Source organism: Balaenoptera physalus, assembly GCF_965194825.1.
Source record: "Balaenoptera physalus genome assembly, chromosome: 17".
In the NCBI taxonomy this organism is placed as follows: domain Eukaryota; kingdom Metazoa; phylum Chordata; class Mammalia; order Artiodactyla; family Balaenopteridae; genus Balaenoptera; species Balaenoptera physalus.
Window position 1 is genome coordinate 26281087 of NC_138895.1, and position 21296 is coordinate 26302382.

Consider the following 21296-nt stretch of genomic DNA (forward strand, 5'->3'; position numbering starts at 1 on the left):
TGGAGCAGCTTATGTCATGGCTACAATCTGGTCATCATTCAGTTAGCTTTTTTCCTCTAGTGGCAGTTACAGTATCTGTAAAATAACTCAGGAATGTGCATCAGACACTGAGTCTGTGCTCTATTGTCCTAATCATTAACTGCTTGGTTTTGTACTTGGGGGGCCCTGAAGGGTTCTTTGATTCCAAAATAACCAGTAATAAGTTACTTTTATATTATATATCCCCTGATGTGGTGTAATGAGAAGGACACTTTACCTCTTTTATATTCCCCCCAAATATATATGAGAAAACAACAGAAAAAACAAGTTGAGAGATATTCTATGAAACACCAGACCAATATTCTTCAAAAGTGTCAAATGTATGAAAAACAGGAAAGGACTAAGAAATGGTCATAGATCTGAGGAAACTAAGCAGCCATGATAACTAAATGCAATATGGTATCTTGAATTGGCTCCTGGAACAGAAAAAGACATTATTGTAAAAACTCGTGAAATCTGAATCAAATCTGTAGGTTAGTTGATTGCATGTTCCAATGTTGGTTTCTTGATCTTGATAAATCTATCATGGTTATGTAAGACATTATTATTGAGGGAAGCTGGATGAAAGATATACAGAAACTCTATCATATTTGCAACTTTTCTGAATATACAAAATCATTTCAATATAAAAAGGTATAAAAATTGGCTATGTGTAGCATAATGAGCATATGTTAAAGGTAAATACAAAAACAGTAGCCTTAACAATCAAAAATATGATCCATGAGAGAAAAATAAGTTGGACTTCATTACAGTTAAATAAAAAAAAAAAAAACAACTAAATGACAATCTGCTCTGTAAAAAAAAAAGTGTTAAGAGAATGAAAATACAAGCCACAAAATAGGAGAAAAGAATCACAAAACACATATCTGATAAAACATTGTTATCCAAAATATACAGTCCTTTTAAATATTAACCATAAGAAAACAACTCAATTAAAAAATAGACAAAAGTTCTGAACAGACATCTCACCCAAGAAGAAATATAGATCACAAAAAGGCATATAAAATGTGTTCAACATCATATGTATTAGGGGATTGAAAATTAGAACACACCTATGAGAATGGCCAAAATTCAAAACACTGGTGACATTAAATGATGTTGAACACTTGGAACAATAGAAACTCTCATTCCCAGATGTTGGGAATGCAAACTGGTACAGCCACTTCAGAAGACAGTTCAACAGTTTCATATGAAGTTAAAGATAGATGTTAGAGAGGAAGAAATTTTCCTCTACCCTTTTAGGTGGAAGAAATTTTCCTCTACCCTTTTAGGTTCTTCTAGCTGGTCTAAGAATTAAATTGACATGAGACAGGTTAACAGGAGGAAATCAAACAAAAGTTTAATAACACATATACAGGAGAAAGACTCAGGAGAATTGAGTAACTTGCCAAAATGACCAGAGCCCTCACCTTAAATACCATCTTCAGCTAAAGACAAAAGAGGATATTGGGGGTGGTGGTTTAGAAACTCAAAGGGTAAGAAGGCAATTGATGTGAAGATGGAAAAGCAAATGTTTGGTAAATAAAAGGTTGGTGGGCCATGCAGAGACAATGGGACACAGAGAGGAATTTTAAGGAACAGACTTTGCTGGGTTCCTCCCTATCTACAAACCTAGTTCATATTATAGTTATCTATGGTGATAACTCCCTTCCTGGAAAAGGTCCTCTATCTAAATTATTTTTAGGCAATTAGGAGGTACGTCAATGCTTCTTTCTGAGTCTTTTGGGCCTTGATTGTTTCCAGCTCAAAATAATCAGCATACTAAAGAGACATTTTGGCATTTTGAAATTTTATTCCCCTACAGCTAATAATAATGAAGTTATATTTCATCAGTTTTAACAAATGTACCACACTAATGCAAGATGTTAATGATAGAAGAAACAGAGTATGGGGTGAGGGAATTCATGGGAACTATCTATATTTTCTGGTCAATTTTTATGTAAATCTAAAGTTTTTCTAAGCTTTTGCACAGCAAAGGAAACTATGAACAAGATGAAAAGACAACCCTCAGAATGGGAGAATATATTTCCAAATGAAGAAACTGTCAAAGAATTAATCTCCAAAATATACAAGCAGCTCATACAGCTCAATATCAAGAAAACAAACAACCCAATCCAAAAATGGGGAAAAGACCTAAATAGATATTTCTCCAAAGAAGACATACAGATTGCCAACAACACATGAAAAAATGCTTAACACCACTAATTATTAGGGAAATACAAATCCAAACCACAATGAGGTATCACCTCACACCAGTCAGAATGGCCATCATCAAAACATCTACGAACAATAAATGCTGGAGAGGGTGTGGAGAAAATGGAACACTTCTGCACTGTTGGTGGGAATGTAAATTGATGCAGCCACTAAAGAGAACAGTATGAAGGTTCCTTAAAAAACTAAAAATAGAACTACCATATGACCCAGCAATCCCACTACTGGGCATATACCCTGAGAAAACCATAAGTCAAAAAGATACATATACCACAATATTCATTGCAGCACTATTTACAATTGCCAGGACATGGAAGCAACCTAAATGTCCATCAACAGAAGGATGGATAAAGAAGATGTGGCACATATATACAATGGAATGTTACTCAGCCATAAAAATAAATAAAATTGAGTTATTTGTAGTGAGGTGGATGGACCTAGAGTCTGTCATACAGAGTGAAGTAAGTCAGAAAGCGAAAAACAAATACTCTATGCTAACACACATATATGAAATCTAAAAAGTGGTATTGATGAACCTAGTGGCAGGGGAGGAATAAAGACACAGCTGTAGAGAACAGACTTGAGGACACAGTGGGGGAAGGGGAAGCTGGGACAAAGTGAGAGAGTAGCATTGACATATATACACTACCAAATGTAAAGTGGATGGCTAGTGGGAAGCTGCTGCATAGCACAGGGATATCAGCTCGATGCCTTGTGATGACCTAGAGGGATGGGATAGGGAGGATGGGAGGGACTCTCAAGAGGGAGAGGATATGGGGATATATGTATACCTATAGCTGATTCACTTTGTTGTACAACAGGAACTAACACAACATTGTAAAGCAATTATACTCCAATAAAGATATGAAAAAAGAAAAAAAGAAATACATTGAAGTATTGTAGACTTACAGTATTACATTAGTTTCAGGTGTGCATCATAGTGATTCAATATTTTTACATATGATCACCATTATAAGTCTAGGTACCCTCTGTCACCATACGAAGTCATGATGAGAACTGTATTCAATATCCTGTAATAACCTGTAATGGAAAAGAATCTGAAAAAGAATATATATATGTATAACTGAATCACTTTGCTGTACACCTGAAACATTGTAAATTAACTATATTTCAATAAAAAACTTTACAAATTAAAAAAAAAAATAAAGGTTTTCTAAAAATAAAGCCTCAAAAATAATAATCTTTAAACAAGAAGTAGAGTAATTACAATGGTTATTATTTCCCCTTGATTTTCTCAAGGATGGAGAGTGAGAGATTAAATAAGGTAGAGATAACATGCCTGGTAGCACTGAGAACAAGATGTGGGATTAGTGTAGTTCATTGTGGAGAGGTGTTTACAGGAGGACTTAAATGACTAATAAAGGTATAGTTTTATTGGGAACAAAATGTCATGAGTAGTGTTGCCTTTGGTGATGCTATTTTCCTGTGTCTTAAACAGCACTTGTCAAAGGTTATGAACAAAACCAGGTATAATATCTTGATTTAACTTTTATTTGAAAATTCAATGAGCATTAAAGTATGGGACAGGACAGGTCCACTCGATAAAGAATTAACAATATCCTACTGAATATACATGTAATTGAAAAAATACTTTCTAGATTGCTCTCACCCAAAAATCAACTCCATCATTTATTTTATGCCAGTTTTGCATGGGTTTATGGTAAAACTTTTGCTCTCTACAAAAGAACACACTACTACTGAGCTAGTGTTTACCGCCTAGAATTACAAGAGTACACTTTCCCTCATCAGAGAAAAGGCCAAATTAAGCATCATTGTGTGCTGTATTCCATTTCCAGTGACCCCCTAGAATCATGGTCAGTGATACTGAGTTGGTAGCTTGAAATCTGGCATGGTGGGGGTATTTACACCATAGAAAATGACAAATATTATAAATTAGAGCATTAGTAGTAGTAGTAGTAGTAGTATTTTGGAAAGCAAATTCTTAAGCATTTACTAGAATTACAATGTTTAAGGCTAACACTAAAATCCAATCAAAACACTCTTGGTTATTTTTTCTTAACTCTTTAAATGTTGCAATTCCTTTAGCAATGAAAAGTGAGCCTCAAGCAAAGAAGTAAAACTAAAAGGGTAATAGAAGATCATTACATACTCCTCTAATAAATTATGATCCTGCTAGTAGCCCAATTGCATTACCTCCTTGGATTTAATGCATCCACACCAGCCTCCTCTTTCCAGCAGATGAAGTAAGCAGACAGGAAAACAGAGAAAAATGATGAACTCCTGCTGGAAGCCAGATGCCTCTGTGTTTGACACCTGGTGTGACTGCCCAATGACATCAATATAATGTTACTGTGTTTTAAGGAGATTTCATCTGTATTTTATGCAGGTATCCCGAGAGTTACAGATTAGAAAAGATATACAAATGTATACATAGAAATTTATTTACTTGTCAACTGTACTATCTCTTTTTGACTAAAAGTATGCTTGGTTCAATCCTTACATTTTCCAAAGAGACATATATCACCTAAACAGTAGTTTTCTCTCATTATCATAGCAATTACTGTAAAGCAGTATATGAATTTTAATAATGCCACATTAATAGGAACATTTCCTTTCCTTCCAAATTAGTCATAAATATATACCTTAAATGGACTGAAGTGTTTTTAGAGCTTCATTTTGAGGGGTTCTTAGGTTGTATCTGAATATGTCATTTGTGAATAATGATTTCTCTAAGCTACTCTAGTGGCTGTACATCTCAGGAATGCAGCGAGCTTCCTGGTAAATCAATTTGTGTTAGCTCTGCAGTACAGATTTGCAACAGCATAATTCAGACTGACTTTTCCTCTGACAACACTTTTAAAGTGGCAAGATAGCTTGGAAAAGTACAGAATTGTCTTGAGATATCACATCCCACAGCAGAATTCAAAATACTGTTGCACGACTGACAAAATAGAACCTAAATTGTAATGTGATATAGTAAAGCAGCTGATAGATTGTACTCTGCACCAAAAATTGTTAACTCAATGCCCAATAGGGAAACCACAGGACTGTAGCAACTGTAAAAGTCCTGACTCTACAGGGTAAAAAAAGCCAAATGAATATAAGATTAGTAAGTAGTATTTTCCAACTTGGTTAGACACATAATGATTCTCTTTTTAAAATTACAAAGGTGACACAGAACATTGGAGAAAATGTATGGATTACCAGTTGAAAATTTGAAAATGCTTTTCAAATTGTTTACAATTTGTTAAATATTTTGTGCATTGCTAGGTTAAGCTTAAGGGAAAAGTGGTTTTAGCATGTGAATATTTAAATGTTGTGTTTACTGTTAGTTGAAGCCTATTGAGAATTTACACTAGATTAAAAAACCTCCTTCTTACTTTCGTAAATAACATTTTTTTCATAGTTAAGAATGCTCATGGTAAGAGGTGTTAAGCTTCACAGAGATTTTTAAAAATATTTGAGTTTTTTCCATATGTGTGATGGGAGAATGATTGCATTTTTGAATAATTTGGGAAAAAATAAATAGTCCCATGAGATGGCACATCATAAATAAATGTTTTTGCCCTTCAGCTAATTTTAGATTTACTGCAATCTAACACTCTACATATAAATGCTTAATTTGAATTTCACTCAATATGCTATTTATTTAGTTATTATTGACAAATATTTTATTGCTGTACAACTGAAAATGCTTTGGTTGCTGATGTAGACATGCTTTAAGATGGATGTTCCCATAGTTACTAAAAATAATGCTAGACACATAGTAGATCTTTAATATTGTTGATTGAGTCATTGATTGGCTTCTTAAATCAGGACGTGGAAAAGAAAGTGAATTGTGAATCCCTAGAGGCTTGGCTTGTTTTGTAGAAGAGGCTAATGACCTTTACATCTCTCATTCTCATCTGTATTTCTTGAAGTTTTGAAAGTGGGTATTGACCACTGTTTTTAAATTCCATCGTAGGTAGAGAGAATCAGAGGGATGAGAACCCTTGTGTTATGAAACGTGATTGACAATTACTCTGCTGTTTCCATCTAAAACAACCTATCCTACCTTCTCTTGCTGCCCTCAAACCAGACCATCATAAAAATCAGGCTATCAAAACATAGCTGAATTATTCTTTTCCTTTTTTTTTAAACTCATGATCTCCTACTTTGAACAATGAGTGATGAGACTTTATTCCTTATCATAAGGGAGTTTAAAACTGAGAGGAAAAAACTCAGTTTCAGGAAGAGGAAAATCATGTTTTTGCTGACAAGAAAAGAGCTAAGTATTCTTATTTTTGCATTTTTAGTTTTCAGTATAAAGAACTTACTATATTTTTCAGTAATATGCACATAGTTGTGTTACACAAGGAAAACAAAGTTAAAAGGGATACACTCAACAACAAAAATGAGTTACAGACAATAAGAAAAACAGTCAGAGGCAAAAAATGTCCAGATTGTCAAGGTAAAATAATTCCTGGGATGTGGTCTGTTGTAATTATCAATAAAGTATGTTTTTTTTTTTCTTCAGCTGGGCACTGTCCACACTGAGCTGGATGAAACTAAATTCAGTGCCATCCTACAAACTGGAAATTACCTTCTCTTGCCTTAGACTTAAATCCATAGTAATAATGGACAGTCTAGGTATGTAATATTTTTAATGTGTTACCAATTTAAACAATAAACAACAAATAGAAAGTATATGCATTTTAACATTCTTACCGAGCCTTCTCAGAAAACTGCCTGTGGCCTTTTGCAAAGTTCGACTATACATATCTGCAGATTCATTATTGTTGCAGTTAATAGGTTTCCTTTCTGTTTTACCCCATATTTTTCATTTTAAAGTCCATTATTTCCTCCAAAGTTTATTCATATAGAGACTCTGCAACATTATGAACACTTGCTGAAATCTATGATCAAGTATTTGTAATATTGTGTTTTTGTTAAATCATACAAATACCAGTGTCTTCCTAAAGTAGTCAGATTTTCTAAGGTATGTCACTGAAAACTGGAAAGATAAGTTATTTGACATTTTTTCCAGATGACCACTTTATTATAAACTGTATAAAACTTTATAGACTTACTTGCTGCAAGGGCACATAAGTCAATATCTATTGAACTGTACCTGGGTACATCAGTTAAAAGAAGATGAATAGCATGTGTTAATTTCAGCTGGTCTGGACTGAACACATGCTGATCTCCAGATCTGCCAGAAGCATGGTGGTGACCCTTGGCCAAGGCTAGAGAATCCACAAGCTAAAGTGAAATGTTCTGTAATCATGAACCTGTGAGTTGTTTTGATGGCACGATGAATTCTTATGTCAGCATTGTTTGGTAATAACAACAGGATTTGTACCTGGTTTTGGTAGAACTACTTTTAAGGCCATGCGACCAGTTTACGCCAAGTAACCTTCCCACCAGGAGATGACTTTGGGTTTGCTGTTAGTGAGGTGCTTCAAAATCTGGAGGCAAAGTGTTCCCTGTGTAACCCAGTGGTAGGAGGAAAACGTTTACACTTGACACCTCCAGACTATTTTCAATGCATGTCATTTTCTCGCTGTTGCTGTTTTTTTTTTTTTCTTTTGCCTGTAATAAAGCTCTTCTGTGAGTAAAAACTGAGTCCTGTGAGCCCTTTCAGTAATCTAACACTTAAGGCAATTACTGCATAATTAATGCAGATGTAAACAAAAAAGCTTAGTAAACAGCAAAAAGAAAAGGCAGCAGAGTATTAAAGTGGACCAATAATATGATTAAAGAAACTAGTGTGGATTGGCTTCAGGGCACTTAAAAGCATATGAATATTAACTGAGGTATATAAATTGAGGAAAGAAAATTAATTATTATAAGAAAAAGGTGTTACTTGAAGCATTATGCTAGAAACCTTGAAGGAACAACTTGGTTGGATATCTCGGTAATGTGGTATAAATGCAATTAACAGAATAGTTTCATTTCTGGAATGAAACTAAGAGGTACTACAGGTTAACAGTGGGTTTTCTAGAACAACTGAACTAAAACAAATTTGACTATGAAGGAGGGGGTGAATAAGAACTAATTGGCCTTTTAGAACTCCTTCCAGCTAGTCTTCTGTAGCTCCTTTATTTTATTAGTGTGTTTTCATGTTTACCACTTAATTATGTACTCTTAATACCAGAGATTACATATGTCCAAGGTGGACACCATGGACACCAAAGTGTTATTTAGTAACTGATAGTGCCATATGCAATTCAGTTTGGAGGACTCATTCTTTATTTATCATAGAATTATTAGAGTGTAACTCCTTCAACTAGGACATTTTGATGTTCAACCCTCACTGAGAAAATCAGTAAAATGAAAATCAGTTCTTTGAATGAAGAGGATAGAGAGACCGCCTGGCTTACTGTGTCCAACTATGAATTTGGTCCTTGTTGGAAACTAACTGTGTCACCCCACAATTTTATATGTTAAAGCCTTAACACCAATGTGGTGATATTTAGAGATGGGGCTTTGGGGGCACTATTTGTTCAGCTTCATCCTGACAGCATATTTAAGGAGTGGACAGGGCAATAGTGTATAATAATAATACCAATGAGAGAGGTTTCTGAAAACTAGTTTTCCAATCCACACTTACTGATATTTAAGAATCAGATTTTCTGGGAATGCAAAACATGAAACTCTTAATCAGGGACAGTGACATCTGAAATTAACATTGTAAAGTTGCATGAAAAGTGATCAAGTTACTTAGCATCTTTGTGGCTCAGTTTGTTCAACTGTACCTATTTCAGAGTGTTAATCTATATAAAGCACTGAATAAAGGTTAACTATACTTATGTCCCCGCATAATACCTATTTATTTCACCTACACAATTATGCTTTTTGTGTGTGCTAGAATTTGAACCACATAAGGTCAATTTTCTTAACCTATTTGTATGACTTATTGTATTTTAAATGAAATAGAAGAAATCCATTTATTTTTCCTTCAATATTTTTTCTTGATTTTTATTGGAGTATAGTTGATTTACAATGTTCTGTTAGTTTCGGGTGTACAGCAAAATGAATCAGTTATACATATACATATATCCACAGTTTTGTTTTGTTTTTTTTAGATTCTTTTCCCATATAGGCCATTACAGAGTACTGAGTAGAGGTCCCAGTGCTACACAGCAGGTTCTTATTAGTTATCTATTTTCTATATTGTAGTGTGTATATGTCAATTCCAGTCTCCCAATGTATCCCTCCCCCTGCCCTTATCCCCTGGTAACCGTAAGTTTGTTTTCTACATCTGAAAGGACAACAAGTACTCTTGCAGCTGGGATGGGTCTGACTTTATTTTTCCTTCAGTATTCTTAATGGTTCCTTTCTTCATTTGTATCATATGTCATGAACACTTTACTCACTTATGTTCTGATACTACCTATCTTACATTGTTATGCTACTTTCATTGTCTCTGAGAAAGCAGGCAAACAGGGGCTCCCCTCTGATTCTCCATGATATAAATTTTACCTGGGCAAACTCCCCATATGGGAAATGCTCACCCCATTCTAGAACTGTGCACCTGGGTAGATATCTCTGGTTAACCCTGGAATTTGTATGAGATAGCTCATTTAATTCTCAGACTAAATTGCCTAGAACTTTGACTTTTTCAAAAATAAAAGTGGTTTGCATTTGCCATTCTTACCACTTCCCCCTTAATTTTAGGTAGGAAAAAAGGGGGGCTCATTATTTTACTCACTTAGAGATCCAACTTTCTAATTTTGCCAATTTGATGATTGCAAGATGCATTCAATGTTATATTAGGTCGCATTTCACTAATGTCTGGAGGGATCAAGACACTCTTCATTGTCTCATTTTTTAGTACTTTTGAGTTGTCCTTCTGTAAATTAACTATCCTAACATTTGCACATTTATGTATCATTTTCTCTTCATGATTTGCACAAAATTCTTGCGTTTGGTAGTTACTTTGTTCAGTCCCTGTTAGGCATTAAAACTATAAACTTCTACCCTTTTTTTATGTATTAACTTTAAATTCTCCTTCTCTCTTTCCTGAAAAAAAAATCTTAATTTTCACTTAGTCAAGATCATCAAATTTTTGACTAATATTTTGTTTTGTTTGTGTATTATAATACACCCTTTGCTACTTCCAAACCACAAAGATATATTCCTATATTTTCTACTATTAAAATTTTTAAATTGACTTCATTTTACACTTTTTTCTATAGGAATCTAATACACATAACTGACTTTTCTATGTAATGTTTATAAAGGAAGTTATGATACAGTTTTATTATTTAATATATAATAAGCCATTATTTGCAACACCATCCATTAAATACTTTATTTCCCTGTTGATTTGTGATATCATCTATATCATATCTTATATTCCTCTATAGATGAATCCTATCTTAGCTCTTTTATATCACTGTATTCTACCTGTGTTTTCTTCCACAGTAGCACACTTTTTGCTTTCCTTTAATTTTTGTAACAAGTTATCATTCCTGACATAACAAATTTCCCAGCTTTGATCTTTTCCCTCAAAACTGACTATTAATTAAAATGTATTATTTTATATAATCCTAGGATATGGTTTTATATATTATTTAAAAAATCCAGGAGGCATTTTGATTTGGATTGATTTTCATGAATGAGTTAATTGGTAATGTTACATAATCATGTTCATGAACATAGTTGATCATGTCCATTTTATTCAGTGTGTTTGCCCCACGTGTGAAAGAGTGCTTGACATGTAGTAGGCACTAAATATATGTTGCTTAAATGCATTTATTTTTACATTTACTCACCCCATTTACTTCTATTAACATTCTTTTTTTCATAAAGTTCTTGGACAGTTAAATCCAGGAAAGTGTAAAATTTTGGTTGCAAATATAAACATTATTTTCTATGTTGTTTTGTAGTATGCTGTTGAGGTAGAAAAAATGTTGATGTTTACTGGTTGACCTTATATTTGGCAGCCTCAGTTCTCTTATTTATTCTGAGAGTTTATTGACTCCATGGGTTAGCTACTTTTTGCAACATTTTCCCTTCCAGTCTTGATTCCTTTTATTTCTTTACTTTGGCTACAAATTTTGGTACTTTTGATAATTGGTGACCTTGTCTTTTATAAAATGTTTAGGAGACTATATCTAAAATTAAACATAAATGTCAGCTGTAGGTCCTCTTTTATTTTTCCTTTTCTCTTCTTTTCTTTCTTCATTTTTGACTTTATTAAAAATAATTCCATTATAATCCAATGTGTTGTTTTAGTCATAAAAGGAATTACATTTATCAAATGTTTATTTTGACTCTATTGAGATGACTTTTTTGTTTTTAATTCATTAATATAAATTAATTGACAATTTCCATACTACATTTATCCTTGCATTTCTTTAATAAAGTCTTCCTGAATTTCTCTAGTGTATAATTCTATAAATGTTTTATAATTATATAATGGATTGCTAGTTACTGTGGGCTTATATTTTAGCTAAGTGTACATATTTTTTGTTTTATTTTAATGTGTGAATTGAGCCTTTAACTTATGTCATCTACTCTCAATGTGTGGTTTCAAAACAAAGATTTTAGTAGATTCTAAACATGAAATAGGAAAATTTCCTTTTTTCTACTTTTATTATAAAGTATATAAAATAGAGATTTTATGGGTTTTGAAATTTTGAACAAAGTGATTCGTAAATCTGCCTAGTGTGGGGATTTTTAAGAAAGTTTAACTTGTATTTAAATGTCACTAATTATTATTGTTTTAATCAAAATTTTGTCATATTATTATGACAGTTAATATTTTTTCCAGAAATGTGTGTATTTTACCAGGTTTTATAATTTATCAATGTAGAGTGACATAAAATAATTACCTTTCAGATGCATATTTTCCTTCATATTTTCCCTTTGTCATTCTATATTTTGTTTGTTTCCACAACCTCTTAATTTTTTTCTGTCTTGTCGTAAAACATCCTTACTAAAACATTCAAAAATCATCTTTTATTTAATCCTGCTCCATTTTTTGTTTGCTTGTTTTAGACTTCTTTGATTTCTGGTCTTATTTGTTTATTGTTTATTGGGTTTTGTACCATTTAATTAAAATCTCTTCTCTTTATCTACATTTTTGAATAAAATATTTGTCTTATTTCTGCTTTTTTATTTTCTAGGATATGGGACAAATAGTAGCTTCTCATCTGGGAGAGAGATATTCTATCTTTTCTACCATATTATTAGCAGTTTTTTAAAAAATATGTCTTTACTTACGATATCATAACTTACTTGTTGTTAGCTCTGAAGTAAACACATTTACTGAAATATAAATTGTTGATTAAGTGAAAAAATAAGCAGAGAGATGGACCCTGGATAAATGATTAAAGATCATATATCCTCCCCCCCATTGTTTGGTAATGGAATTTAAAATAAACTTATTTTTGTGTGTGTGGTGGTTTTTAAAATAGTGCTTGCATATTTTTAATAGTTCTGCCATCCAGACATGACATCTAATTCCTAACCTGTGAATCTGGGTTGTATGTTTGCCTCGCAACTAATAGAATGCAGCATTAATACAGTGAGTGACTTTAAAGTTCTATGAGAAAAATACAGGAACTTTTCATTTGGTACTCTTCAGATTCTCACTCTTGTGAAATCCAGTCCTCTAGTAAAAACTTTGATTACTCTAAAACCATTAAGTTGTAGAGTCCACATAATAAAGCTTCAATTAAAATTCTCGGATGATCTCAGCCTTCCAGCCATCCTTTCCAAACACTAAACATGTGAGTGATGATGTTGGATTCGACCAGTGCATCTGTCAGTTAAGTACCAGTCAAGTCCATGATGAGAAAAAGAAGCACCAAGCTGAGCCCTGTCCATACTCCTGACACACAGAATCCATGAGTTAAAATTAAATGGTTGTTTTTTAAACCATTGAGTTTTGGAATAGTTTATTATTCAGCAATAGATACACTGAAACATAACTTGTTACTGGGAATGGCACAATAAAAAACTTAAAATATGTGACATTGGCTTTGGGCTTGAACAGTGAGCAGAAGCTTGAAGGGCTTTCAGGAGAATTTTAGAAGAAGGCTCATTGTTCTCAAGGTATATTTTGGTAAAAGTTTAAGAGAAAGTATAAAAAAACAAAAAGCAATTAATTGGAAGCTGAAGGAAAAGAAACAATGTTACACAGTGGCAGAAAATTTAACATTTTCACCTTTGGTAACATGAAAAATAGAAAATGTACCTAATGAACAGATGTATCTGATTGAGGATAATTCCAAGCAGTATGAAGAAAGTTTCAATTAGTTTCTTTTAGATGAGCTTCATAAGCTACAGATAGAGATTTGCTAAAGGAAGTTATGTAGTTATCCAGCACAATGCAAAAAGTATTTAGTTCTATAAATATCACTCTAGCATTGATTTCAAAAATTTGATGTTTTATTTTTAAAATTTTTCATTGAATGAAAATATTTTCTAATATCCTTTGTGATTTTTTTACCTATTATATAAATTCATGTTTTAAAAATGTACAATATTTGAGGATTTTGCCAAATATCTACACATTATTAATTCCAAATTTAATTTAATTTTGTCTGAGAGTGTGTTCTGCATGATTTCAATTATTTTACATTTATTGAGAATCGTTTTAAGGTACTGAAGATGTTCTATCTTGTAGAATATTCCTTCTACCCTTAAAAATAAATGTGTATTTTAGTGGTTTAGGGTGGAGTTATCTATAATTATCAGTTGGGTCAGGTTGCTTGACAGCTTTTTTTTTTTCCTTAATTGTATATCCTGACTGAATTTCTCAGTAAGAAATTTTAATCTGTTGAGAGAGAAGTGTTGAAACCTCCAATTATAATTGGGATAGGTTTATTTCTCCTTTAAGTCTCTCATTTTTTCTTTAGATTACATGAAGCTCTATTATTATTAGGTACATACAAATTTAGGTTTGTTTATTGGAACTGAACTAGTTCCAATAACATTAAATGTTTGAATCCACCTGCACCTATATTTTGCTAAAAATAAACTTAGTTATTTTAAACTGAAAAAAAAAGAGAGATATAAATTGACCCCCTTTATCACTATGAAAACTACTGCTGTATACTTGAAATATTCCTTGTTTTCAAATCAAATTTGCCTGATATTAATATTGTCATTCCAATTTGTGTATGTGTAAGGTGTGCATTGTATGTCTTTTCCATTCTTTTGCATTTAACACACAAATGTCTTTATATTTAAATTGGTTTCTTGTAAATAACACATAGCTGACATCTGTCTTTTAATTGAATGATTTGAAGATTTTACATTTATGCACTATATTTACCAATGGGGTAAGTTTAACATTGCATTTTTGCCAGTTGTTTTCTCTGTGTGCTATATGTTTTCAACACTTTTTTTTTCTCTTATCCTTCCTCCTTTTTTTGTCTTTAATGTTTATTTTTATTTCTATTCCTGTCTTATTAGCTAGATTGCATTGTTTTATATTTTTAGTGTTTTTGTTTTGTTTTGTTTGTTTGTTTTTGAGCTGGGAGTTGTAAAAATTTTAACAGGTTGGGGGTCATAAGAGTTGGTTCTCAAACTTCAGAATGCCTAAGAATCACCTGACTGCTTGTTAGAAATGCAGATTCCTAGTGTTAAATTCTGAGGATTATTTAATCTACCCTCTATTTTATGCAGAAATGGGGCAGCGAAGGCACAAGACCAAGCCAAGTACCCAAAGACACCAGCTGGTCAGCAGAGTGAGGATTAGAATCCAGGTGTGAGTCACCATAGAATCTAGGTGTCCTACACACTGCCTCTCAGTTCACTTATGGCAGAAACCAAGAGCCAGATGAGGAGGTCCTGAAGGGTCCCCAGCAAAGCAAACTCTGTTTCTGTGGACTTGGGGTATTCCACTCTCCCCAGCTATGGCTGTGCTCACTAACTTGGAAGCTCCCTGAACTTTGTTGTTTAGGTGTTTTTATCGAGGTTTCATTATTAGATTTACTATATAAATATTTTTTACTGATCATTTATTTTAAATTGTACAATTTCAATTACAACTAAAACACTTGCAAGAATATCCTTCCTTTATTCCCTTCCCATCCTTCATGCTATTGTTGTCACATATTTCACTTTTTAAAATGTTGAAAACCCAATATACTTGATTATTGTTTCTACTTTAAACATTCAGTTTTATTTTACAGAGATTACAAAAGATTAAATACATCTTTCACATTTTCCCTCAAATTTAGCATTGCTAGTGTTCATCATTCTTTTCTGTAGGTTCAATTGTTTTTTCGGTAACATTTTCTTATTTCCTAAAAAAACTTATTTAACATTTTTCATAATGTAGGTTCACATACCCCAGGACTTAACTTAGATGAAAAGATTCTGGACTTTGAGCTGATGTTGAAATTGAATGAGACTTTGAGGACCTGTGGAGGAAGTAAGGGTATTTTACGTCTGGAATCAAAGTAAATCATTGATGGACAGAAGGTGACTTATGATAAGCAGGCTCTAAAAGGGCTCCCAAACTTTTCTACCTTCTGATATTTATGTCCTAATGTAACACCTCCCCCTTTAAGGGTTTGACTTAGAGAATCACATGTTTTAAATAGAATATAGCAAAAGAAATGAGATGTGACTTCTGAGAATGAGTTAACAAAAAACTGTGACTTTGATATTTCCTTATCTCTCTGTCTCAGAGCTCTTGCTCTGGTGGAAACAAGATGTCATGTTGTGAGTAGCTCTGGTGAATGCCCAGTGAGTACCTGAAGGGCTTCCAGGAGCTTGGTGAGTGAATCTGGAAGTGATCTCCTAAAGCCTACCAACAACCACGTGAAGAAAATTGGAAGTGTATTTTTGAGACCTTCCAAGAGCCATGCATGAGCTGGTAAGTAGATTGGGCCCCATAGAACCTTGAGACAACTGCAGCTTCAGATACTGCCTTGGTTGCAGTCTTGTGAGAGCCTCCTGGTCAGTGGCACCCAGCTAAAATATGCCCAGATGACTGATCCATAGAATCTGTGAGATTAAAAACAAAATTTGTTATTTTAAGCCACTGTGTTCCAGATAATTTGTTACATGACAATAAATAACAAAAACACAGATTATCTCCCTTATATTTTATGATAGGATTTATTCAAGATGATGCAGAAATTGACTGAATACTCAAGACTAAAGATAAAAATAATGGTAGACATATATTGTATTCTAGTTGGTAATTTGTTTTTCACAAAGGTATGAACTAAAAATTCAAAAACCACTGTTGGAGAAAGAAGAATAAGAAAGAGGAGAATAAGGAAGGTGTATAGGCTAGAATGCCACCTAGAATGACAGTGGTGCTGGAATGGAAGAGGTATCAATATGCACTCATGGTTTTAAAATATAAGCACAAAAAATTAGAATCGTAAATAAGTATAGATATGTGTGCAAGCATGAGGTACATGTGTGTATTCTCTAGGCAGAAGCAGTGACACCACAGTAGCAATGAGCACACTTACCACCAATAATATATTTCCTAAATACAATTCTCTAATAAAAAGAACTAAGTTTCCTTGGAGAACTGATCAATTCTAATCCCGGACAGGGAAGATACAAGGTGAAATTGAGGAATTTGTGGTACCAGAAGATAAGTGGGCATATGAAAAAAATATATGCACCCCAGAGTTACCAAGCTTCAAAACGAATAACTTGAGCAAAAAATAACTATAATGTTGGATTTTAACCCTTCAAATAAAATAAACACTGTGAGCCTATACTGAAACCAATCAATCAATCAATCAATCAATCAATCAATCAGAAGTAACAGGTCTTTCTTATGGAAGAATTAGAATTAATAAATATAGGGCTTCCCTGGTGGTGCAGTGGTTGAGAATCTGCCTGCTAATGCAGGGGACATGGGTTCGAGCCCATCTGGGAAGATCCCACATGTCTCGGAGCAACTAGGCCTGTGAGCCACAACTACTGAGCCTGCGCGTCTGGAGCCTGTGCCCCGCAATGGGAGGGGCCGCGATAGTGAAAGGCCCACACACCCACGATGAAGAGCTGCCCCCGCACCGCAGTGAACAGTGGCCACCGCTTGCTGCAACTCGAGAAAACCCTCGCACGAAACTAAGACCCAACACAGTCAAAAATAAATAAATAAATAAATAAAGTAGCTATTAATTTAAAATATATATATATATATAAATGGAGTGAAGGAAATAGAAAATCACTCATTCTACCACAGTCAAAATTGCTGCAGGCAATATCTTCCAATGGATGCTAAAATGAGTAGGTGAAAGATATATTATTTTTTCCCCTTTTCCTTTTTTTGTGAGTGTATATGTATATGCTTCTGAGTGAGGTTTTGTCTGTATAGCTTTGCTTTATAATAGCTTTATTTTACTTCACTATATTATAGCCTGTTTCTTTCTTTCTTTCTATTTTTTCTCCCTTTTACTCTGAGCCATGTGGATGAAAGGCTCTTGGTGCTCCAGCCAGGCATCAGGGCTGTGCCTCTGAGGTGGGAGAGCCAACTTCAGGACACTGGTCCACAAGAGACCTCCGAGATCCACATAATACCAAACGTCAAAAATCTCTCATAGATCTCCATCTCAACATCAAGACCCAGCTTCACTCAACGACCAGCAAGCTACAGTGCTGGACACCCTATGCCAAACAACTAGCAAGACAGGAACACAGGACACAGCCCCATCCATTAGCAGAGAGGCTGCATAAAATCATAATAAGACCACAGACACCCCAAAACACACCACCAGACGTGGACGTGCCCACCAGAAAGACAAGATCCAGCCTCATCCACCAGAACTCAGGCACTAGTTCCCTCCTCCAGGAAGCCTACACAACCCACTGAACCAACCTTAGCCACTGAGGACAGATACCAAAAACAACGGGAACTATGAACCTGCAGCCTGTGAAAAGGAGACCCCAAACACAGTAAGATAAGCAAAATGAGACGACAAAAAAACACACAGCAGATGAAGGAGCAGGGTCAAAACACACCAGACCTAACAAATGAAGAGGAAATAGGTAGTCTACCTGAAAAAGAATTCAGAATAATGATAGTAAGGATGATCCAAAATCTTGGAAATAGAATAGACAAAATGCAAGAAACATTTAACAAGGACGTAGAAGAACTAAAGAGGAACCAAGCAACGATGAAAACCACAATAAATGAAATTAAAAATACTCTAGATGGGATCAATAGCAGAATAACTGAGGCAGAAGAAAGGATAAGTGACCAGGAAGATAAAATGGTGGAAATAACTACTGCAGAGCAGGATAAAGAAAAAAGAATGAAAAGAACTGAGGACAGTCTCAGAGACCTCTAGGACAACATTAAATGCACCAACATTCGAATTATAGGGGTCCCAGAAGAAGAAGAGAAAAAGAAAGGGACTGAGAAAATATTTGAAGAGATTATAGTTGAAAACTTCCCTAATATGGGAAAGGAAATAGTTAATCAAGTCCTGGAAGCACAGAGAGTCCCATACAGGATAAACCCAAGGAGAAACACGCCAAGACACATATTAATCAAACTGTCAAAAATTAAATATAAAGAAAACATATTAAAAGCAGCAAGGGAAAAACAACAAATAACACACAAGGGAATCCCGATAAGGTTAACATCTGATCTTTCAGCAGAAACTCTGCAAGCCAGAAGGGAGTGGCAGGATATAATTAAAGTGATGAAGGAGAAAAACCTACAACCAAGATTACTCTACCCATCAAGGATCTCATTCAGATGTGATGGAGAAATTAAAACCTTTACAGACAAGCAAAAGCTGAGAGAGTTCAGCACCACCAAACCAGCTTTACAACAAATGCTAAAAGAACTTCTCTAGGCAAGAAACACAAGAGAAGGAAAACACCTACAATAACAAACCCAAAACATTTAAGAAAATGGGAATAGGAACATACATATCGATAATTACCTTGAAAGTAAAAGGATTAAATGCTCCCACCAAAAGACACAAACTGTCTGAATGGAAACAAAAGCAAAACCCATATATGTGCTGTCTACAAGAGACCCACTTCAGACCTAGAGACATACAGACTGAAAGTGAGGGGATGGAAAAAGATATTCCATGCAAATGGAAATCAAAAGAAAGCTGGAGTAGCAATTCTCATATCAGACAAAATAGACTTTAAAATAAAGAATATGACAAGAGACAAAGAAGGACACTATATAAGGATCAAGGGATCGATGCAAGAGGAAGGTATAACAATTGTAAATATTTATGCACCCAACATAGGAGCACCTCAGTACATAAGGCAAATACTAACAGCCATAAAAGGGGAAATCGACAGCAACACAATCATAGTAGGGGACTTTAACACCCCACTCTCACCAATGGACAGATCATCCAAAATGAAAATAAATAAGGAAACACAAGCTTTAAATGATACATTAAACAAGATGGACTTAATTGATATTTATAGGACATTCCACCCAAAAACAACAGAATACACATTTTTCTCAAGTGCTCATGGAACATTCTCTAGGATAGATCATATCTTGGGTCACAAATCAAGCCTTGGTAAATTTAAGAAAATTGAAATCGTATCAAGTATCTTTTCCGACCACAATGCTATGAGACTAGATATCAATTACAGGGAAAGATCTGTAAAAAATACAAACACATGGAGGCTACACAATACACTAGTTAATAATGAAGTGATCACTGAAGAAATCAAAGGGGAAATCAAAAAATACCTAGAAACAAATGACAATGGAGATACGACGACCCAAAACCTATGGGACGCAGCAAAAGCAGTGCTAAGAGGGAAGTTTATACCAATACAAGCCTACCTCAAGAAACAGGAAACATCTCGAATAAACAACCTAACTTTGCACCTAAAGCAATTAGAGAAAGAAGAGCAAAAAAAACCCCAAAGATAGCAGAAGGAAAGAAATCATAAAAATTAGGTCAGAAATCAATGAAAAAGAAATGAAGGAAACAATAGCAAAAATCAAAGACACTAAAAGCTGGTTCTTTGAGAAGATAAACAAAATTGATAAACCATTAACCAGACTCATGAAGAGAAAAAGGGAGAAGACTCAAATCAATAGAATTAGAAATGAAAAAGGAGAAGTAACCACTGACACTGCAGAAATACAAAAGATCATGAGAGATTACTACAAGCAATTCTATGCCAATAAAATGGACAACCTGGAAGAAACGGACAGATTCTTAGAAATGCACAAACTGCCGAGACTGAACCAGGAAGAAATAGAAAATATGAACAGACCAATCACAAGCACTGAAATTGAAACTGTGATTAAAAACCTTCCAACAAACAAAAGCCCAGGACCCATGGCTTCACAGGCGAATTCTATCAAACATTTAGAGAAGAGCTAACACCTATTCTTCTCAAACTCTTACAAAACATTGCAGAGGGAGGAACACTCCCAAGCTCATTCTACGAGGCCACCATCACCCTGATACCAAAACCAGACAAAGATGTCTCAAAGAAAGAAAAGTACAGGCCAATATCACTGATGAACATAGATGCAAAAATCCTCAACAAAATACTAGCAAACAGAATCCAACAGCACATTAAAAGGATCATACACCATGATCAAGTGGGGTTTATCCCAGAAATGCAAGGATTCTTCAATATATGCAAATCAATCAATGTGATACACCATATTAACAAATTGAAGGAGAAAAACCATATGATCATCTCAATAGATGCAGAGAAAGCTTTCGACAAAATTCAACACCCATTTATGATAAAAGCGCTGCAGAAAGTAGGCATAGAGAGAAGTTTCCTCAACATCATAAAGGTCATATATGACAAACCCACAGCCAACATTGTCCTCAATGGTGAAAAACGGAAACCATTTCCACTAAGATCAGGAACAAGACAAGGTTGCCCACTCTCACCACTATTATTCAACATAGTTTTGGAAGTGTTAGCCACAGCAATCAGAGAAGAAAAAGAAATGAAAGGAATCCAAATTGGAAAAGAAGAAGTAAAGCTGTCACTGTTTGCAGATGACATGATACTATACATAGACAATCTTAAAGATGCTCCCAGAAAACTCCTAGAGCTAATCAATGAATTTGGTAAAGTAGCAGGTTACAAAATTAATGCACAGAAATCTCTTGCATTCCAATACACTA

At 34.2% G+C, this 21296-nt stretch overlaps 1 long non-coding RNA gene across 1 annotated transcript in view; it reads left to right on the plus strand.

Annotated features, from left to right (window-relative positions):
• The window catches only part of LOC309647095, a 54471-nt gene extending 47687 nt beyond the window's left edge, over positions 1 to 6784 (plus strand). The window contains exon 2 of the long non-coding RNA XR_014255790.1: positions 2423 to 6784. This is a non-coding gene — a long non-coding RNA (uncharacterized lncRNA). The remainder of the gene's footprint in view (positions 1 to 2422) is intronic.
• Positions 6785 to 21296: the final 14512 nt, after the last annotated feature.